At 39.9% G+C, this 17,669-nt stretch overlaps 1 protein-coding gene across 17 annotated transcripts in view; it reads left to right on the top strand.

Annotated features, from left to right (window-relative positions):
- Nucleotides 1-17,669, top strand: part of epb41l3a (erythrocyte membrane protein band 4.1-like 3a) — a 59,270-nt gene that overhangs the window by 1,003 nt on the left and 40,598 nt on the right. The window contains exon 1 of one of the 17 annotated variants that reach the window (XM_048165680.1): nucleotides 12,336-12,432. The exons of the other annotated variants lie outside the window; for them this stretch is intronic. The gene's annotated coding sequence lies outside the window, so the exon portion shown is untranslated. Of the gene's footprint in view, nucleotides 1-12,335; nucleotides 12,433-17,669 lie in introns of those variants that run through there. 17 annotated transcript variants of the gene reach the window in all.

Here is a 17,669-nt window from a genome sequence, read left to right as displayed (position 1 = left end):
CATCTTCAGAACACAAATTAAGATATTTTTGATGAAATCCGATGGCTCAGTGAGGCCTGCATAGCCAGCAATGACATTTCCTCTCTCAAGATCCATTAATGTACTAAAAACATATTTAAATCAGTTCATGTGAGTACAGTGGTTCAATATTAATATTATAAAGCCACGAGAATATTTTTGGTGCACCAAAAAAACAAAATAACGACTTATTTAGTGATGGCCGATTTCAAAACACTGCTTCAGGACGCTTCGGAGCGTTATGAATCAGTGTGTCGAATCAGCGGTTCGGAGCGCCAAAGTCACGTGATTTCAGCAGTTTGGCGGTTTGACACGCAATCCGAATCATGATTCGACACAAAAGATTCATAACGCTCCGAAGCTTCCTGAAGCAGTGTTTTGAAATCGGCCATCACTAAATAAGTTCGTTATTTTGTTTTTTTGGTGCACCAAAAATATTCTCGTGGCTTTATAATATTAATATTGAACCACTGTACTCACATGAACTGATTTAAATATGTTTTTAGTACATTAATGGATCTTGAGAGAGGAAATGTCATTGCTGGCTATGCAGGCCTCATTGAGCCATTGGATTTCATCAAAAATATCTTAATTTGTGTTCTGAAAATAAACGAAGGACTTATGGGTGTGGAACAACATGAGGGTGAGTAATAAATTACATTATTTTCATTTTTGGGTGAACTAACCCTTTAAGATTCATAACTTTCATATTTACATTCGAAATTAAACTCCTGTACTAAACTAGAGCGCTGCTTTTGTACATTTAATTGGTTTACATTAATACGCCATTAGATGGCGGCAAAGTCTGTCTTTATGAGTGAGTCAGACTTATATTGAAATGGACTGAGACAAGGAAACAAGGACGCTGTTTTTACTTTAAAAGACTTACGAGACGAAGCTGACAAATGCATTGACTAGCGCTGTCATGGGAATGTCTTAAATGTTAAAAGGACAAAGATATCGCTTTCCTCAGCGGACATTCAAACTGATGTTGTGATTATGAATACAAGATTGACCTGAAGAATATCAGCTAGATGCAGGTAAAACACTCGCTCAGGCGATCTCTCTCTCATAATACTCTACTGTGAGTTTCAATGAAGCGACTCGACCTTCTTTCGTTACTAATTCTAAAGTGACGTTTCAGAATTAGTAACAAGGTTTGGGCTCAACTGTTAAATTGTCAACTTGAGGTTTGAATCCGTGGCGGAAGGAAGTAGTTCCTCACAAAAAGAAGGTTTTTAAAGACACTCCGCTGTTGTTTTTATTTATTTACACACTTGTGCCGTCGAACTGTTGTATAATCGCAATATCACACTTGTAGCCGTGCGATATGGCTGTATATCAGCACGGCTGTGATTATCTATATTGCCGATATACATACATGTCGCACGGCCACGAGTGTGATATTGCTCATTTATCGTTACTTTTGAATGTTCTCTGAACGTTCTGAAACAAGTTGTTACATTTTAAAAACTTTTGAATAAAATGTTAACAAAAAACAACGTATAAATAACGCTTTTGTGCAAATGTTATATGGTAAAAAAACTGATTTATGTTAAATCAACTTAATTAATGTGATTCAGGTAACATAATATTTTGAGTTTCTGTTGATTAAACCAGTCGCCTTCATTGTATTAACTCAAATTTTTGATTTCAATGAACTCTTCAATGAATGAATTCTTTTTCACAGTGTATTGAAGAGCAGATAACTTTGAACGAACGTTCTATTAACGTTACTGGCCACAACGTTCCCTGTCAGCTGCGAACAAACAGATGCAGTATAAACATCTGGGCTGCTCGTCCCGTGTGTCCTGATTTTAACCTCTCTGATTTAATCTGCTGATCTGCTCTGGATTAAAATCCACAAATGCTGCAGTCTTACAACCCAGAGATTAAAACAGAGTCCCGTCGCTCCGTGTGTCTCTCTGAGGTCTCGCTTTCTTTGGGTTTAAACTGAAGTTGTGCAGCTCCGGCGCCAGAAACTTGAGCTCTGCAAAAAGCCAGATAATCGGTATTGATCATCTATTATAACTCAGAGTCTGTTCTTCAGCTGGACGTACATCCAGAGCTCCATTATGCAGATGAATGGAAGCTTCTGGATGCATTTATTACATAAATTATAGAAGAATCTGAACATCTTCCAGCTGGAGTGAACGTTCAGCTCACTGGACGAGATTGAGGGTTTGTTTTACTTGTCCGACAAGCTTTACAGAACGTCTCTAGTAACGAACTGGAGGTTTCTTCTCGTTTTACCCCGAACGAGGCTCAAATGTGAACGCGAGCTGCTCCGTGTTTACGTGTCAATCACAGTACAGCAGATGTTTTCACATCAGGATTCATCGATTGAATTCCTGTGAATCTTTCAGTCTGATGAAAACGTTGTTACGTCAGATTTATTTTACATGCAAATGATTCTGCCTGCCGTTTTAATGAGCAACTTCCTACAATAATTCGGCTCTTAACGCACATCTGTGTATTTGATCAAACATCAATTTTCTTTTCCTTAGGAAAGCAAAGCTTTATTCTTTTCTATATTAAATCTTAATCTTTTTGGATTTATGACTTAAGCTTGGGAAGCTTCCTGAACTTCCCAGAAATGTCCCAGTATTTATTACAAGATTATTACAGATTTTAACTTTAGTTAACCTTTTAGTTTAAGTATATATATAAGTGACAAATACCCAAAATGTGTATTAAATGCACAGAGTTGGACTCAAGACCAGATCCAGATCTAAAGTCTGTGTTGTTGAAGCTTTATTTCTCGTCTGACCGCAGCGGTTGCTCGCTGTATGTGATCTTCACGCTGGTGTTCAGAGGTTTAGCAGTGAGTATTTGATTTCAGACAGCCGTGATGTGTGTGTCCTGTCATCATACATCAGCTTAATGAGGACAATCGTTAATAAACTCGCTAGAAAACACTGGAAATATATTCTACTGCTCAGCATGAGATCACGGAGTTAGAAATGTTTGCATTGCATATATGTTTCAGATGCGGTTAATTCCTGGAGAGTTTGGGTCAGCAGTCGCCCGTCTGATAACAGTGACTGAAGGAGACGGAAATAAACCGCGTGCACATGCTAGTCGAAGCGCACTGTTTAGAGGAGTGTGTGGGCTGTTTAGCGGTTCTCTGTGTAAAATCATTTGTAATCAAGAGCTTCTGTGGGCAGAACGACAGTCATTACTGTGTGAAAACATGTCAGAGCAGCTGCACAGGTTCATATTCATCTGCTTTCAGTCCGGGCTGGAGGTTTGAGAAGACCAAACGGCCTGATCTGACCTCTGGTTTTCTCCAGCTGAGCTCATAGTCTCATCTGGTCCGTTCAGGGAATAATGCTGAACTGTGTGTGTGTGTGTGTGTGTGTGTGTGTGTGTGTGTGTCGTCCTCCTGATGCTCCTGGTTCTGAGGTTAAGGTCTATAAATCATCTGTGACATGCTGCTGGTTACCACAGGAGATCATTCAGACTAGTCCTTCGGTTTGTAAAAACAAACATGAATTAAAGCTGCAAGCAGCGATGAAAGGGCCCTCGCACCTGGCCTCAGGAAAACAGTGAACAGTGGTCGACATGCATGTAAGCGAATGAATGCAAAGTCATTTCGAAATGCCACACTTCCTGCTGCCAACACGTGGCACTTTGACCATAACCGAATATTGCGATATAGATGTGTTCAGGCCAGGACTGTTATCAAACACGTGAAGTTTGGAGCAGATCGGACATCATATGCTTGAGTTACAACAACTTCCTGTTTCATGGCGTTAATCACATACATTAGCACTTAGCCAAGTGTTGCATGATTTAACGTGTTTCTTGTATGTTTGGTACTTTGTGGCATATGATAACATTTGATGTGTATCTGGTTAAATCTCTATGAGGAGTTAATCACAGTGTAAAACATGTCATTTCCTGTTGCCCCCAGGTGGCGCTATGACTGTAACTGAATATTGTCATATAGATGTCTTCAGGTCAGGACTCTAATAAAACATGTGAAGTTTGGGGCAGATCGGACATTGTATGCCCGAGTTACAACAACTTCCTGTTTCATGGCGAAACATCGAACTTTGCCAGGCCGCCACGGACACGCCCTTTGGTGAAAACTCAAGATCTTCGCAATTTAACGTCTCAAAGGCCTTTAGATTAGATTGACCAAATATGATGTTGATCTGATTAAAGCTCTAGGAGGAGTTCGTTAAAGTACAACATGTGGAAATGGCAAAAACTGCAAAAAATTTGTAGAGAAAATTCAAAATATCTCACTTCCTGTTGGGTTTATAAACTTTGCACCCAGGGGCTTTTTTGTAGGTATTGGGCTGTTACATCTGTCTACCGAATTTCATAACTGTACGTGAAACGTAGCACGAAGGGCGCTTAATTGAAATTTTGTAGGTGGCGCTATCGAGCCATTTTGCCACACCTAATTCTGAAACCCATATCAGATGTAACATTTTCACCACTTCTGAGGCGTGTGCAAAGTTTCATGAGTTTTTGAGAACGTTTAGGCCCTCAAAAAATGCGATTCATTTTGGAGAAGAAGAATAATTGGCTGAGCAATTCCAATAGGGTCCTCACACCATCGGTGCTCGGGCCCTAATTAAGATGTTCCTCACTGTTTATAAGCAGAAATATGAAGCTTGTTTTGTTTTTAATCGCTTGAATTATTCAGTAAAATGTGTATGAGTTGGAAATGCTGAAATACTAAAAATTAGTAAAACTATTATTTGAGTCTCTCATATTAACGTAGAAAGTCTTGTGGCTATAAATAGATGAAACTATTTTATAAATAACATAAATTAGACATTAAACAATAAACATTTTCTGTTTTTAGGGACAAAAATGATAAGTTACAAAAAAAATGTTGTTAAGTAAACTTAAGTTCAAGTATATTTTTAAGGGTGCTGTATGTAGTAAGTATACTAATATCAATGTACTAGTAGTATACTTTTAAGTGGACTATTTCAGTACTACTTGGGACTAAATTGACCCACTTTTTAGTGTATTAGTTTATGTTTAAGGCTGTGCAATATGGACAAAATAATAATATTGCAATTTTTTTCATGTGATTTTGGCTAATGTTTTTGCTTTTTCAAATATGCTACATTCTAAATGTATTCAGTGTATAACAAAACATTTCACAGTTAAATAACATAGTATTAACAGCTTGATAAATAGTCTTCGGAAGCCGTCTTTACTGACGATGTGCGCAGGCACCATGCCTTGCATATATGTTAGGTGATCGCGTCGGTAATTTGCACCGTTTTGATCCTTTCTCATAAGGCGAGATGCTTGCAAATGCTTGAACAATGGATACTTGTTCAGTTCAGGCTGGCTTTGAGGTGTGCTTGTTTTAGTTTCGACGGACTTTGTCGACATGCATTGATCATACAGTTTTTATGGCGCTTTTTTAAGTGCTGGAACAGGTTTGTTGTATTGCCCTGTTTCGTTGCAATAATTGCAGGTCTTGCAAATTACCTTTCTCCTGAATCCAAAATACTCAAAAATATTCTGAATTAAAATATAAATAAATTAATAAATAAAATTGCAGTCTTATGCGATTTAGAAATTGCATGTGCTCAAATCGCGTTTGTTTTGCGATTGCAATTAATTGCACAGCCCTACGTTTAAGTATACTCTTAAGTGTAACAGTAAACTTTGAGTACACAACTAGGTGAGTTTTTGTTTGTACTGCAACTACAAGTGAACTTATAGTATGGTTTACTAGTTAAATACTTGTAGCACATTTTTTTATTTCATGAAAGTACACTTAGAAGTATACTCTCAGTTAAACAACAGTTTTATACCGCAAGTATACTTGTAAGTGAACTTAACATCATTCACTATTTATATTTTATTTTTGCACTTTAAGTATACTATTTTGTTCCTATTTAGTTTATTAATTTTTATACTTGAAATATACCTTTAACTGTATTTTAAGTAGATTTGAAGTAAATTCACTAGCGGTGGATGACACAAAATCATATACTTAGGAAAATATCTTCATGAATCAATGATACAATAAAGTATTTTATAGGTTACTCAATCACAAGAGTAAACTCAACTACAAGCCAAGTACACTTAGAATACTTCATTATACCTTTAAGTATATCTTGATCAAAAGATCAAGTATGTGCCAAATATAGTGTCATTTTAAGTATGTTTCTAAGAGGTACATAGACTGAAAGTTTACTTTCTTGTTTTTAGTTTAAAAGGAGTATACTAATAGCACACTTGAATACACTTGTTTTCTTAAGGTAATTCTGACATCATTTACTCGTGTTGAGTCAAGTCTGTTTGCTTTTCTGAACATAAAAGAAGATATTTTGAGAAAAGTCTCTATAGAATGGAAGTCAATGGGGCCCAGTGTTGTTTTTGGGTGAACTATCTCTTTAAATGTTGTTCCTGTTATGTAAATATGATCTTGATTTGTTTGGAGTGATTGACAGGCGGAGCTGAACTCGTCACAGATGCTGTCGATCCAGCTATTGAATACTGTGTAACCCCGTCAGTGTTTGTATGGAGCTCCGTGAAGGACTCTACCTTAATGCAGCATGCTTGATGGGTAATGGACATTTACAGTGAAAGAACCCGACGACCTGCTGTGAGTGAGGCTCTTTATGATCATCTGATCAGAAGCACATGTCTGTGAAGGCACACACTCGCCGTCCTGATGGGCTTAGAGCAGAGCCAGAGATTAGAGCGTTTGCAGCATGTCAGTAATCCGTCTGAATCACATTTGATCTGAGCGCTTGTGACTGCAGACACGCTTCACACCGTCTCGTCCAGCGTCACGCTTCTGAGCACATTACACTCAGTGTTCATGATCTGACCCAGATGATTGTGTGTGGACTGTGTTCGCCTGTGCAGAACTCACTACTGCACTGCTGGAGTCCTCTGGGTGGTTGCCAGGGTGTTGTTATGGAGTCCTGGCTCATTGCTAGGGTGTTCTGAGTGGTTTCTAGGGTGTTGCTATGGTGTTCTGGGTGGTTTTTAGGGTGTTGCTATGGTGTTCTGGGTGGTTGCCAGCGCATTGCATTCTGGGTGGTTGCTTGGGCATTGCTATGGCGTTCTCGCTCCTTGCTAGAGTCCTCTGGGTTGTTGTTATGGTGTTCTGAGTGTTTTCTAGGTGGTTGCCTTGGCATTGCTATGGTGTTCTAGCTCATTGCTAGGGTGTTCTGGGTGGTTTTTTTTTTTGGTGGTTGCTATGGTGTTCTGAGTGGTTTTTCTAGGTAGTTGCTAGGGTGTTCTGGGTGGTTTCTATGATGTTCTGAGGAGTTTCTTTGTGGTTGGTATGATGTTCTGTGTGGTTGCTAGGGTGTTCTGAGTGGTTTCTAGGTGGTTGCTAGGGTGTTCTGGATGGTTGCTAGGGCTGTTGCTATGGTGCTCTGGGTGGTTGCTGGGGCTGATCTAAATGGTTTCTCTGTGGTTGCTAGGGCTGTTCTGATGTTTTAGGTGGTTCCTAGGGTGTTCTGGGTGATTGCTAGGGCTGTTCTGAATGGATTTTAGGTGGTTGATGGGGTGTTGCTAGGGTGTTCTGGGTGGTAGCTAGGGGTGTTGCTAGGGCTGTTTTGAATGGTTTCTAGGTGGTTGATAGGGTGTTCTGGGTGGTTGCCAGGGCATTGCATTCTGGGTGGTTGCCTGGGCATTGCTATGGTGTTCTCGCTCCTTGCTAGAGTCCTCTGGGTTGTTGTTATGGTGTTCTGAGTGTTTTCTAGGTGGTTGCTAGGTTATTCTGGGAGGTTTCTAGGGTGTTCTAAGTGGTTTCTAGGTGGTTACTTGCTACAGTGTTCTGAGTGGTTTCTGGGTGGTTGCTATGGTGTTCTAGCTCATTGCTAGGGTGTTCTGGGTGTTTTTTTTTGGTGGTTGCTAGGGTGTTCTGAGTGTTTTTTCTAGGTAGTTGCTAGGGTGTTCTGGGTGGTTTCTAGGATGTTCTGATGGGTTTCTTGGTGGTTGGTATGATGTTCTGGGTGGTTGCTAGGGTGTTCTGAGTGGTTTCTAGGGTGTTCTGGACGGTTGCTAGGGCTGTTGCTATGGTGCTCTGGGTGGTTGCTGGGGCTGATCTAAATGGTTTCTCTGGTTGCTAGGGCTGTTCTGATGTTTTTAGGTGGTTCCTAGGGTGTTCTGATTGGATTTTAGGTGGTTGATGGGGTGTTGCTAGGGTGTTCTGGGTGGTAGCTAGGGGTGTTGCTGGGCTGTTTTGAATGGTTTCTAGGTGGTTGATAGGAGTGTTGCTAGGGCTGTTCTGAAAATCTCTGTGGTTGCTAGGGCTGTTCTGGTGTTTTTAGGTGGTTCCTAGGGTGTTCTGGGTGATTGCTAGGGCTGTTCTGAATGGATTCTAGGTGGTTGATGGGGTGTTGCTAGGGTGTTCTGGGTGGTAGCTAGGGGTGTTGCTAGGGCTGTTTTGAATGATTTCTAGGTGGTTGATAGGGTGTTCTGGGTGGTTGCTAGGATTGTTGTTAGGGCTATTCTGAAAATCTCTGTGGTTGCTAGGGCTGTTCTGAATGGTTTCTAGGTGATTGGGTGTTCTGGGTGGTTGCTAGGGGTGTTGCTAGGGTGTTTTAGGTAGTTGCTAGGGCTGTTCTGAATGGATTCTAGATGGTGGCTAGGGTGTTTTGGGTGGTTGCTAGGGGTGTTACTAAGTTGTTCTGGGTGGCTGCTAGGGCTGTTCAGAATGGATTCTAGGTGGTTGCTAGGGCTGTTCTGAATGGTTTGTAGGCGGTTGATAGGGTGTTCTGGGTGGTTGCTAGGATTGTTGTTAGGGCTATTCTGAAAATCTCTGTGGTTGCTAGGGCTGTTCTGAATGGTTTCTAGGTGATTGTTTGGGTGTTCTGGGTGGTTGCTAGGGGTGTTGCTAGGGTGTTTTAGGTGGTTGCTAGGGCTGTTCTGAATGGATTCTAGATGGTGGCTAGGGTGTTTTGGGTGGTTGCTAGGGGTGTTACTAAGTTGTTCTGGGTGGCTGCTAGGGCTGTTCAGAATGGATTCTAGGTGGTTGCTAGGGCTGTTCTGAATGGTTTGTAGGTGGTTGTTAGGGTGTTCTGGGTGGTTGTTAGGGGTGTTACTAAGGTGTTTTGGGTGATTGCCAGGGCTGTTCTGAATGGATTTCTAGGTGGTTGCTAGGGCTGTTCTGAATGGTTTGTAGGTGGTTGTTAGGGTGTTCTGGGTGGTTGTTAGGGGTGTTACTAAGGTGTTTTGGGTGATTGCCAGGGCTGTTCAGAATGGATTCTAGGTGGTTGCTAGGGCTGTTCTGAATGGTTTGTAGGTGGTTGTTAGGGTGTTCTGGGTGGTTGTTAGGGGTGTTACTAAGGTGTTTTGGGTGATTGCCAGGGCTGTTATGAATGGATTTTAGTTTTTAGGTTGCTAGGGTGTTGCTAGGTAATTGCTCTGGCCCAAGCCCCCGTCCAGCCCTCACCGCAAGAGCTCTTGTTTTTCATTTAGATGTGTGTTTACTCTATTCTAGTAATTGTCTTTTCTGCTCTGTCTGATGTTTGACGATGACATGTGCAATTTCTGCACCATCATCAAACAGAATCTCAGTGATAATGACTGACTCATCATATAGAGCTTGTGTTTGTGACTCAGAATGAGACATCAGATCTCAGCTGGGAAAATCCTTTCATGAATCACTCGCTCACAGTCGGTATTTTACAGAGCCGTTGTATCCCAGTGTTGCATTTGTTTCAGCTGTTTTTAAGCTCTAGAGTTCGAGACGACCCAGATTACAGAGCGATCGACCCGCCTGACATCCGCAAACCAGCCGAGCAGCAAATGAGTTTTCTCACACGTCATACTCACACTCTCTCCGCCGTTCAGAAGATAATCAGTGTATGAAGATGCATTAATGAAGCCAAACCTGAAGAGCTCAACAACAGCAGCGACGTTTTGACATATGATTGACAGCTGACCTGAACTCAGCCGTCTATGATCCACTTCTGCTCTGTTAGACTGATGCTGCTGTGTGTGTCCTTGTGCAGATGCATGATGGGAAGTGCAGACAGCAGGGCTCATCTACATGCACAGCAGACAGTCGAGCATTAAAGCGGCAGCAGGGAGTGAAGTGCAGTAGTAGTTTCTGCTGTATGGAGTCCATCCAGACGTCTCATCTGCTGTGTGACGTGTGTGTTAGAGTGTGTAAACGCTCTTCTGAGGATCACAGACGGATGCAGATGGCAGAAATCACAGCTTGTGATAAACCTGTGCGCTGTGTGTTTAGAGTGTGTTTCAAAGCTGAATTATGTTGTTACCTCGGTTTTATTCTATTGAGAGATTTAAATGTTGGTCGGCTTCGTTCTATTTAGGGATTTAGATAATGCTGCGTAATCTCCGATGACGAGGGCGGGGCAACCTGTCACTCACATGAGATCCACCAATAGCAAACCACAACCATCCAATCAATTCCCCACAGACACAATCAAGCCCCGCCCTACATTTGTTCTTGTTTGCAAAGCATTTCATTCAGATATACGGCACAATAGGGAAGAAAAGACGCGCTACTTCCGTTTCATTCCGACTTTAACACTTCAGCTGCGTCTAAAATCACATACTCTCTTCAAGGTCAGGGAAAAACATGTAGATGGAAAATCTCCATATAAGTGCCTTTTGTGCATTTGCAAGTTTCCTTCTCTACTTGTTATTTTGCAGTTTTTATTAGCAAAGATTTATTTATTATTTATTCAACAATATATATTTTTAACGCTCTAATTCCAGTATCTAAATGAAGAGTTTGGTTCCAAAACGCAATAACTCCATTTTGATTAATTTGAGTAAAAAGGTGTTTTCTTTATCAAGAAAGTGTCAAAATGAAAACCACTATTTTCTGTTTCAGACTTTCACATAGCATCTTTTGGTTATAAAAACATTAAAAATTCAAATCTACATTTTGATTTTAAAAATTTTATTATAAAAACGTATTATTTTTCCCCCAAAATGCAATAAATCCATGACACTTTTTTTTTTCAAAATGCAATTAATATAAAAGTTATTTTTCATATTGAAAATACACAACAAAGTAAGTTGATTCACATATATGACAGAGTCTAAACTTTGTCAATACTGATCTTATATACAGGCATTTGACTTAAAATACATTCAGCCGTCGCTCCTAAAATGAATTCAGCAAGTCATCTTGTTAATGTTATAAATTAATTAATTGTCTTTACAGATTAAAGAGCATCTGGTGCCACTGCACAGTTATAATAAACACATTTGCCGAGTACATTGGTATTAAAAACGGCTTTTAAAAAAGCCTTTAAACGTTTGTTGCGTTTTGGAAAGAAAGTGTGAAAACATGACAGAATAACACGACGGATATCGCATTTTGCTCAATATCAATAAATGACTTTTCAATACCGACCAGATACAATACTGATTTTGGCGGAAACTCAATTTTTTTGAAAATGACGTTTATTGCGTTTTGGAACCAAACTCTTCAAATATTCTTAAGAGTTCATTGTCATTTGAAAGTGTGTAGGCCTACTTGCATTATGCGGTTATATTATTGTTTTAAATGTGCTATAGAAATAAAATTTGTATTGTATTATATTATGATTATATATTCTTAAAATGACAATAATATTGCAATTATTTCTGGTGCAATATATATCGCACAACAAAAAGTAGTTATCATGACAGGCCTAAATATTTGCGCTGGTCTTTTCTCCTCTATTGTGCCGTATATATGAGTGAAATGCTTTGCAAACAAGAACAAATGTAGGGCGGGGCTTGATTTTGTCCCGTGTGGAATTGATTGGATGGGTGTGGTTTGCTATTGGTAGATCTCATGTGAGTGACAAGTTGCCCCGCCCTAATTAAATAACTAATTAAATTACTACCCCACTATTAATTAATTTAATAGTAATGTGATTTATGGGATATACTTTTTGCCTACTCTTTTAGTACTGTGAATTCAGTCATACGTCTCTTGTCACATATTGTACTATATAGTATGTGATTTCAGATGCAGCTTTTGATATATATTATATGTGCAATATTTTTTTTTTATACGTCCAGTATGTCCAAAAGATGTCCCAAACATGATATAGTACTATTATTTATTTATTTATGATATAGTTTTTTTATGTCAGTGTAGGCTATTTCAGTACGTTTGTGTGTGTGTGTGTGTGATAAATACAGTGACCTATAGATATTAGTGATGAGTCAGCACATTGATTTAACCCTGTGTGTTCTGCACTGCTCTGAACTCCACCGACACACTCCAGACCGACACTAGTGACCGGAGCATCACGACACGGGTGAGTTTACACGCATTTACTACGGGAGGAATCAATCTCTAGTGCATGTGGCTAAATAAAGCTGTGCGAGTGTGTGATGCGCAGTACGGGAGTGTGTGTGAGAGTGTGTGTGTCTGCAGTCAGTCTGTCGGTCGCTCACCGGGAAGCAGCAGCAGCATCAGCAGCATCAGAGCCGGTAAAACAGCCGTTCAGTCTCGTGCTTGTGTGTGTGTTCGTGTGCAGTTAGGGTAAAACTACATGCATCATTTATAGTGTGTGTGTGTGTGTTCTTCACCAGTGAGCAGAGCTCTTAGAAATAGTTTTATATTTGTGTGGAATTTGATTGACAGTCATCATGAGGCGCGTCATAAATCCCTCGCGCGCGTTCTCCGCGTCTATATGCGTCGTTTCGGTAATGTATGTGATGCAATCGGGCAGATTCGTTGTGCATCTGCGGGTTTCGTGGTCACATGATGAGAGTTTATGAACTTCGCTGATACCGGTTTTCGTTTTTTGTGGTTCTGCAATGCGGTGGGTGTGGCCTGCGCGTGCACGCGGACTGCCGGCGTGACGTCACTCACGGCCGTGATGACGCGATGAGGCCTGAAGAACTTAATCTGTCAAAACCCTGCTATTTAAATAAGAATAACATTGCATTCCTTTAGGATTTTTTTGGGAATAGAATTGATGATTAATATTCATGTTTTATGTTCATGAATTATTTATTTATATGCAGAAATGCGGGGTGTAAATAATGGCATTAAAGCACAGCATTGACAACAACTCTAACGTCTAAGTCGTATTATCAATAATCAGTTCTGTTTTTTACTGTAATCACATTTACACTGGATTGATGTGTATTTTTTTGAAGGTGAGTAAAGTAGTTCAGCTGTTTTCACCTGCACAGAAACGCTGCAGATGGTGATTATAGGATTTGATGTTCATTGCTCATATTCATTATGTGGCTCGTATTGTGTCAGGTGTGTGTGTGTGTGATTCTTTGATTTCAGTCTCAGAAATCTTGATGATCATGTGGTGAAGGGCTGGTAATGTGTGTCAGAGGTGAGAGAGATTCACTGATGTTCATCAGCTCGTACAAATGTTTGTCTGTCCTTCATTTAGGAGACGTCTCTTGAGATCAGACTGAAGAACAGTTTCTATTTCTGACTGTAATTCACTCAGAGAATGAGAGCGCTGCTCGACTCGGCCTAGATTTGATGATTGTTCTTGTTCCCGTCACTGTTATCAGACAAGTCTCCCTCCGCTCTGTGTTTAGGAACATCTCTGAGAGCAACAAGCCATCATTGTATATTAGAGTGAATTATTTCACATAATTCACACCAAAATCAAAAGTAAATATACAAAAATGTTGTTTTTCATATGGGAAATAGGTATCCTATTTTAATTCCATCAAGATTTTTTTGTTTTTGCATTCTGACGTTATATTCATTGCATTACTTTGCTTACAAAAGCATCTCATTCTCATTACTGTAATGCATCTAGATGTTTTATGTACTTAAAGTTTATAATTGTGATTATTCTCAATCTCAATGCTGATTTACATTGTTTATACCTTAGCAACTCCTTAGCTACCACCTAGTAACACCCTAAAAACCACTTAGAACACTTTAGCGACTGCATAGCAACACCCTGGCAACCACGTAGGAACACCTTAAAAGTCACTCAGAACACATTAAGAACTGCATAACAACACCATGGCAACCACCTAGGAACACCCTAGTAAAACCTACGCAGAACACCTTAGCAACTGCATAGCAACACCATGGCAACCACCTAGGAACACACTAAAAATCACCCAGAACACCTTAGCAACTCCATAACAGCCACCTAGTAACACACAAAAAATCACTCAGAACACCACAGCAACTGCATAGCAACACCATGGCAACCACCTAGGAACACCCTAGTAAAAACCACACAGAACACCTTAGCAATTGCATAGCCATACCCTGGCAACCACATAGGAATACACTAAAAGTCACTCAGAACACCTTAGCAACTCCAGAACAACCACCTATTAACAAACAAAAAATCACTCAGAACACCATGGCAACCACCTAGGAACATCCTACTAAAAACCATGCAGAACACTTTAGCAACACCATGGCAACCTAGAAACACTAAAACTACTCAGAACACCTTAGCAGCTGCATAACAACCACCTAGTAACACACTAAAAATCACTCAGAACTCCATAGTAACTGCATAGCAACACCATGGCAACCACCTAGGAACACCCTAGTAAAAACCACACAGAACACCTTAGCAACTGCATAGCAACACCCTGGCAACCACCTAGGAACACCTTAAAAATCACACAGAACATCATAGCAACACCATGGCAGCCACCTAGGAAGTCCCCACTAAAAACCACGCAGAACACCCTAGCAACACCATGGCAACTACCTAGGAACACACTAAAAATCACTCAGAACACCATAGCAACCACCTAGGAACACCCTACTAAAAACCACACAGAACACCTTAGCAACTGCATAGCCACACCCTGGCAACCGCATAGTGTAATACGTCTAGATTTTGATGTACTTTACATTTATAGTTATATAGTTATCATTATTTTCAATGGTGATTCACATTATGTTCTCATTACTGTGTAATAAATTTATTTTTGACAATTATATTCACATGAATTAAAGGTAGTACAACAAATTCTGCCAAAATATATACATATTTTACTTTAGAGTATTGAGAATCAGGTGTACTTAATTGTCATGAAAATAATGATGTGAGATTCACTTATTGACTTACAATTAGAGTGACAAGATCGTCTCCAAAATTAAATATTTTGTCTTTGTTCTTTCTTACTCAAACACATCTAAGGTGCGGTGGAATTATTATTATTATTTATGATCACGTCAGTGAGGTGTTTCTGTGGTTTATCAGTGTCAGGTTTGATCTGCCAACACTAATTGTCTATCACAATAATAAACAGTCTTTTCACTTCAAGCATTATTCTTCGCTGTGGGCGGGACTACTGGACTCATGAATAATGCATTGAGGGTCATTTGACTGCGTCCAGCAGCTGCTCCTGTGTCAGTGTTGGGTTTATTTGTCACTGTCGTGTTCTAGATGACAGAGAGGAATGGAGAGTTTAGGACAGACGTTTGGAGCCAGTGTGATTTTAAGTGGCTGTTTGCTGCGTCTGGCACTCCTCAGCTGTGCAGGAAGCTCTTAAAGACACACAGCTGTATCGGAGCAGCTGATTGGCTGAGAGCCTTTGGCGTGTCCTCTGCAGAGAGACAAAGACACGTCTCAAGGACTAACTGACTAGATTTAAACCAGATCCTCAGACCAGAAACCAGAACAAACCATTGTGGCAGTTCAGTGGTGAATCTGAGGGTTATAACTATAACCTGTGGTACAGTTTGATGGTATGTTTTTATGGTAATAATGCTATAAAAATATGAAATAATTTTGCGGTTTTGTGTTGGTTTCATCGTGTTATGGTGATGTTTTAGGGCAGTGTTTCCCAAACATGATTAAAAGCTAATAATGAAATCATGAAAATGTAAAATTAAAATAAATAAATGATTAAAAATAACCAGAGAACCGTTAACATGTGAATGGGTTGTTAAATTATTGAAATTTTAAATCTCAATGCAGCATTTATGAATTCTCAGTGTCTTAAATATGAGAAATCTAGTCTGTGACTGTCATAAATGCATCCTTCTGCATTTATATATCTGTATATACTGTATCATTTACAAAAATTCATCATAGTCACCATAGGTTCTACTTAAATACTATAGTAAGACTGGTAACACCACCGTCATCAGCAACAAAGAAATCAAGGATTATGATGCATTTCACACTGTTTGAGGATAATTTTATATGAATTTATTGTGACTTCATGGTAGTAAAACTGACACTATATTAACTGGTATTTTGACAGAGACTGTTTACACCACGGTACAGCGTGTCTGAGAGATGACACACGTCTGAACGAGCATGACACTCATCAATTCACAAGTGTGCTGTCATGGGTTTGTGCGTTTTGACAGCTGAATTTCACAGAAACATCTGAATATCTGCAGAGTCATTTACAGTGAGATCTGTGAAGCTGCTGCTGTAGGAATGGGTCACACGTTTACAACAGAAACAGATTCGAGTTGAGATTTAAACTCCAAAGTGCTGTTTATTGAGTCATTCATCACCACTACTAGTGCTGATGATGATGCGAAAATCTCTCACTCTATGTATTAAAGTTCAGTGAGTAACTTGTTTGTGTAACTGCAGTAAACAAGCAACTAGCAACCACCTAGCAACAGACTAAAAACCACTCAGAACAACTTAGCAACCGCATAGTAACACCCTAGCAACCACCTAGTAACACACAAATAAATCACTCAGAACACCTTGGCAACTCCATAGAATCTACCTAGGAACACACTAACCCACTCAGAACACACTTTAGCAACTGCATAGCAACACCTTAGAAACAACCTAGTAATAAAAAAAAATCACTCAGAACAACTTTGTAACTGCATAGCAACACCATAGCAACAACATTGGAACACACTAAAAACCATTCAGCAACTGCATAGCAACACCCTGGCAACTACCTAGAAACACACTAAAAACCACTCAGAACACACACTTTAGCAATTGCATAGCAACATCCTAGAAATGACTAGTAATACAAAAAAATCACTCAGAACAACTTAGTAATTGCATAGCAACACCATAGCAACCACCTCAGAACACACTAAAACCATTCAGAACATTATAGCAACACCCTGGCAACCACCTAGCAACACTCTAAAAACCTCTCAGAACACACACACTTTAGTAACTGCATAGCAACCCCCTAGAAACCACCTAGTAAGTAATACAATAAAAAACACTCAGAACAATGTAGTAACTGCATAGCTACCAACTTGGAACACACTAAAAAACATTTTGAACATTTTAGCAACTGCATTGCAACACCCTGGTAACCACCTAGCAACACACTAAAAACCACTCAGAACACTTTGCCAACTGCAGAGCAACCACCTAGGAACACACTAAAGATCACTCAGAACACACTTTAGCAACTGCATAGCAACAACCTAGCAACCACCTAGTAACACAATAAAATTAACTCAGAACAAATTAGCAACTGCATAGCAACATCATAGCAACCATCTCAGAACACACTAACACATTCAGAAGATATAGGGAACTACATAGGAACACCACCTAGGAATACATTAGTAACTGCATAGCAACACCCTTTGCAACCACCTAGCAACACACTACAAACCTCTCAGAACATCCTAGCAACCGCATAGCAACACCCTGGCAACCAGCCACATCAGAGCGGTGAGTTTTGCACAGACCAGTGTGACTCAGAATCTAGTTTAGTAATTGTAGGTTTCTGATTGAACAGTCTGCTGAACTCCTAGTGCT

The sequence above is a fragment of the Megalobrama amblycephala genome, linkage group LG18, assembly GCF_018812025.1.
Source record: "Megalobrama amblycephala isolate DHTTF-2021 linkage group LG18, ASM1881202v1, whole genome shotgun sequence".
NCBI lineage: Eukaryota > Metazoa > Chordata > Actinopteri > Cypriniformes > Xenocyprididae > Megalobrama > Megalobrama amblycephala.
The sequence above is the reverse complement of the archived record's forward strand: the minus strand, read 5'-3'. Positions and strand labels throughout refer to the sequence as shown.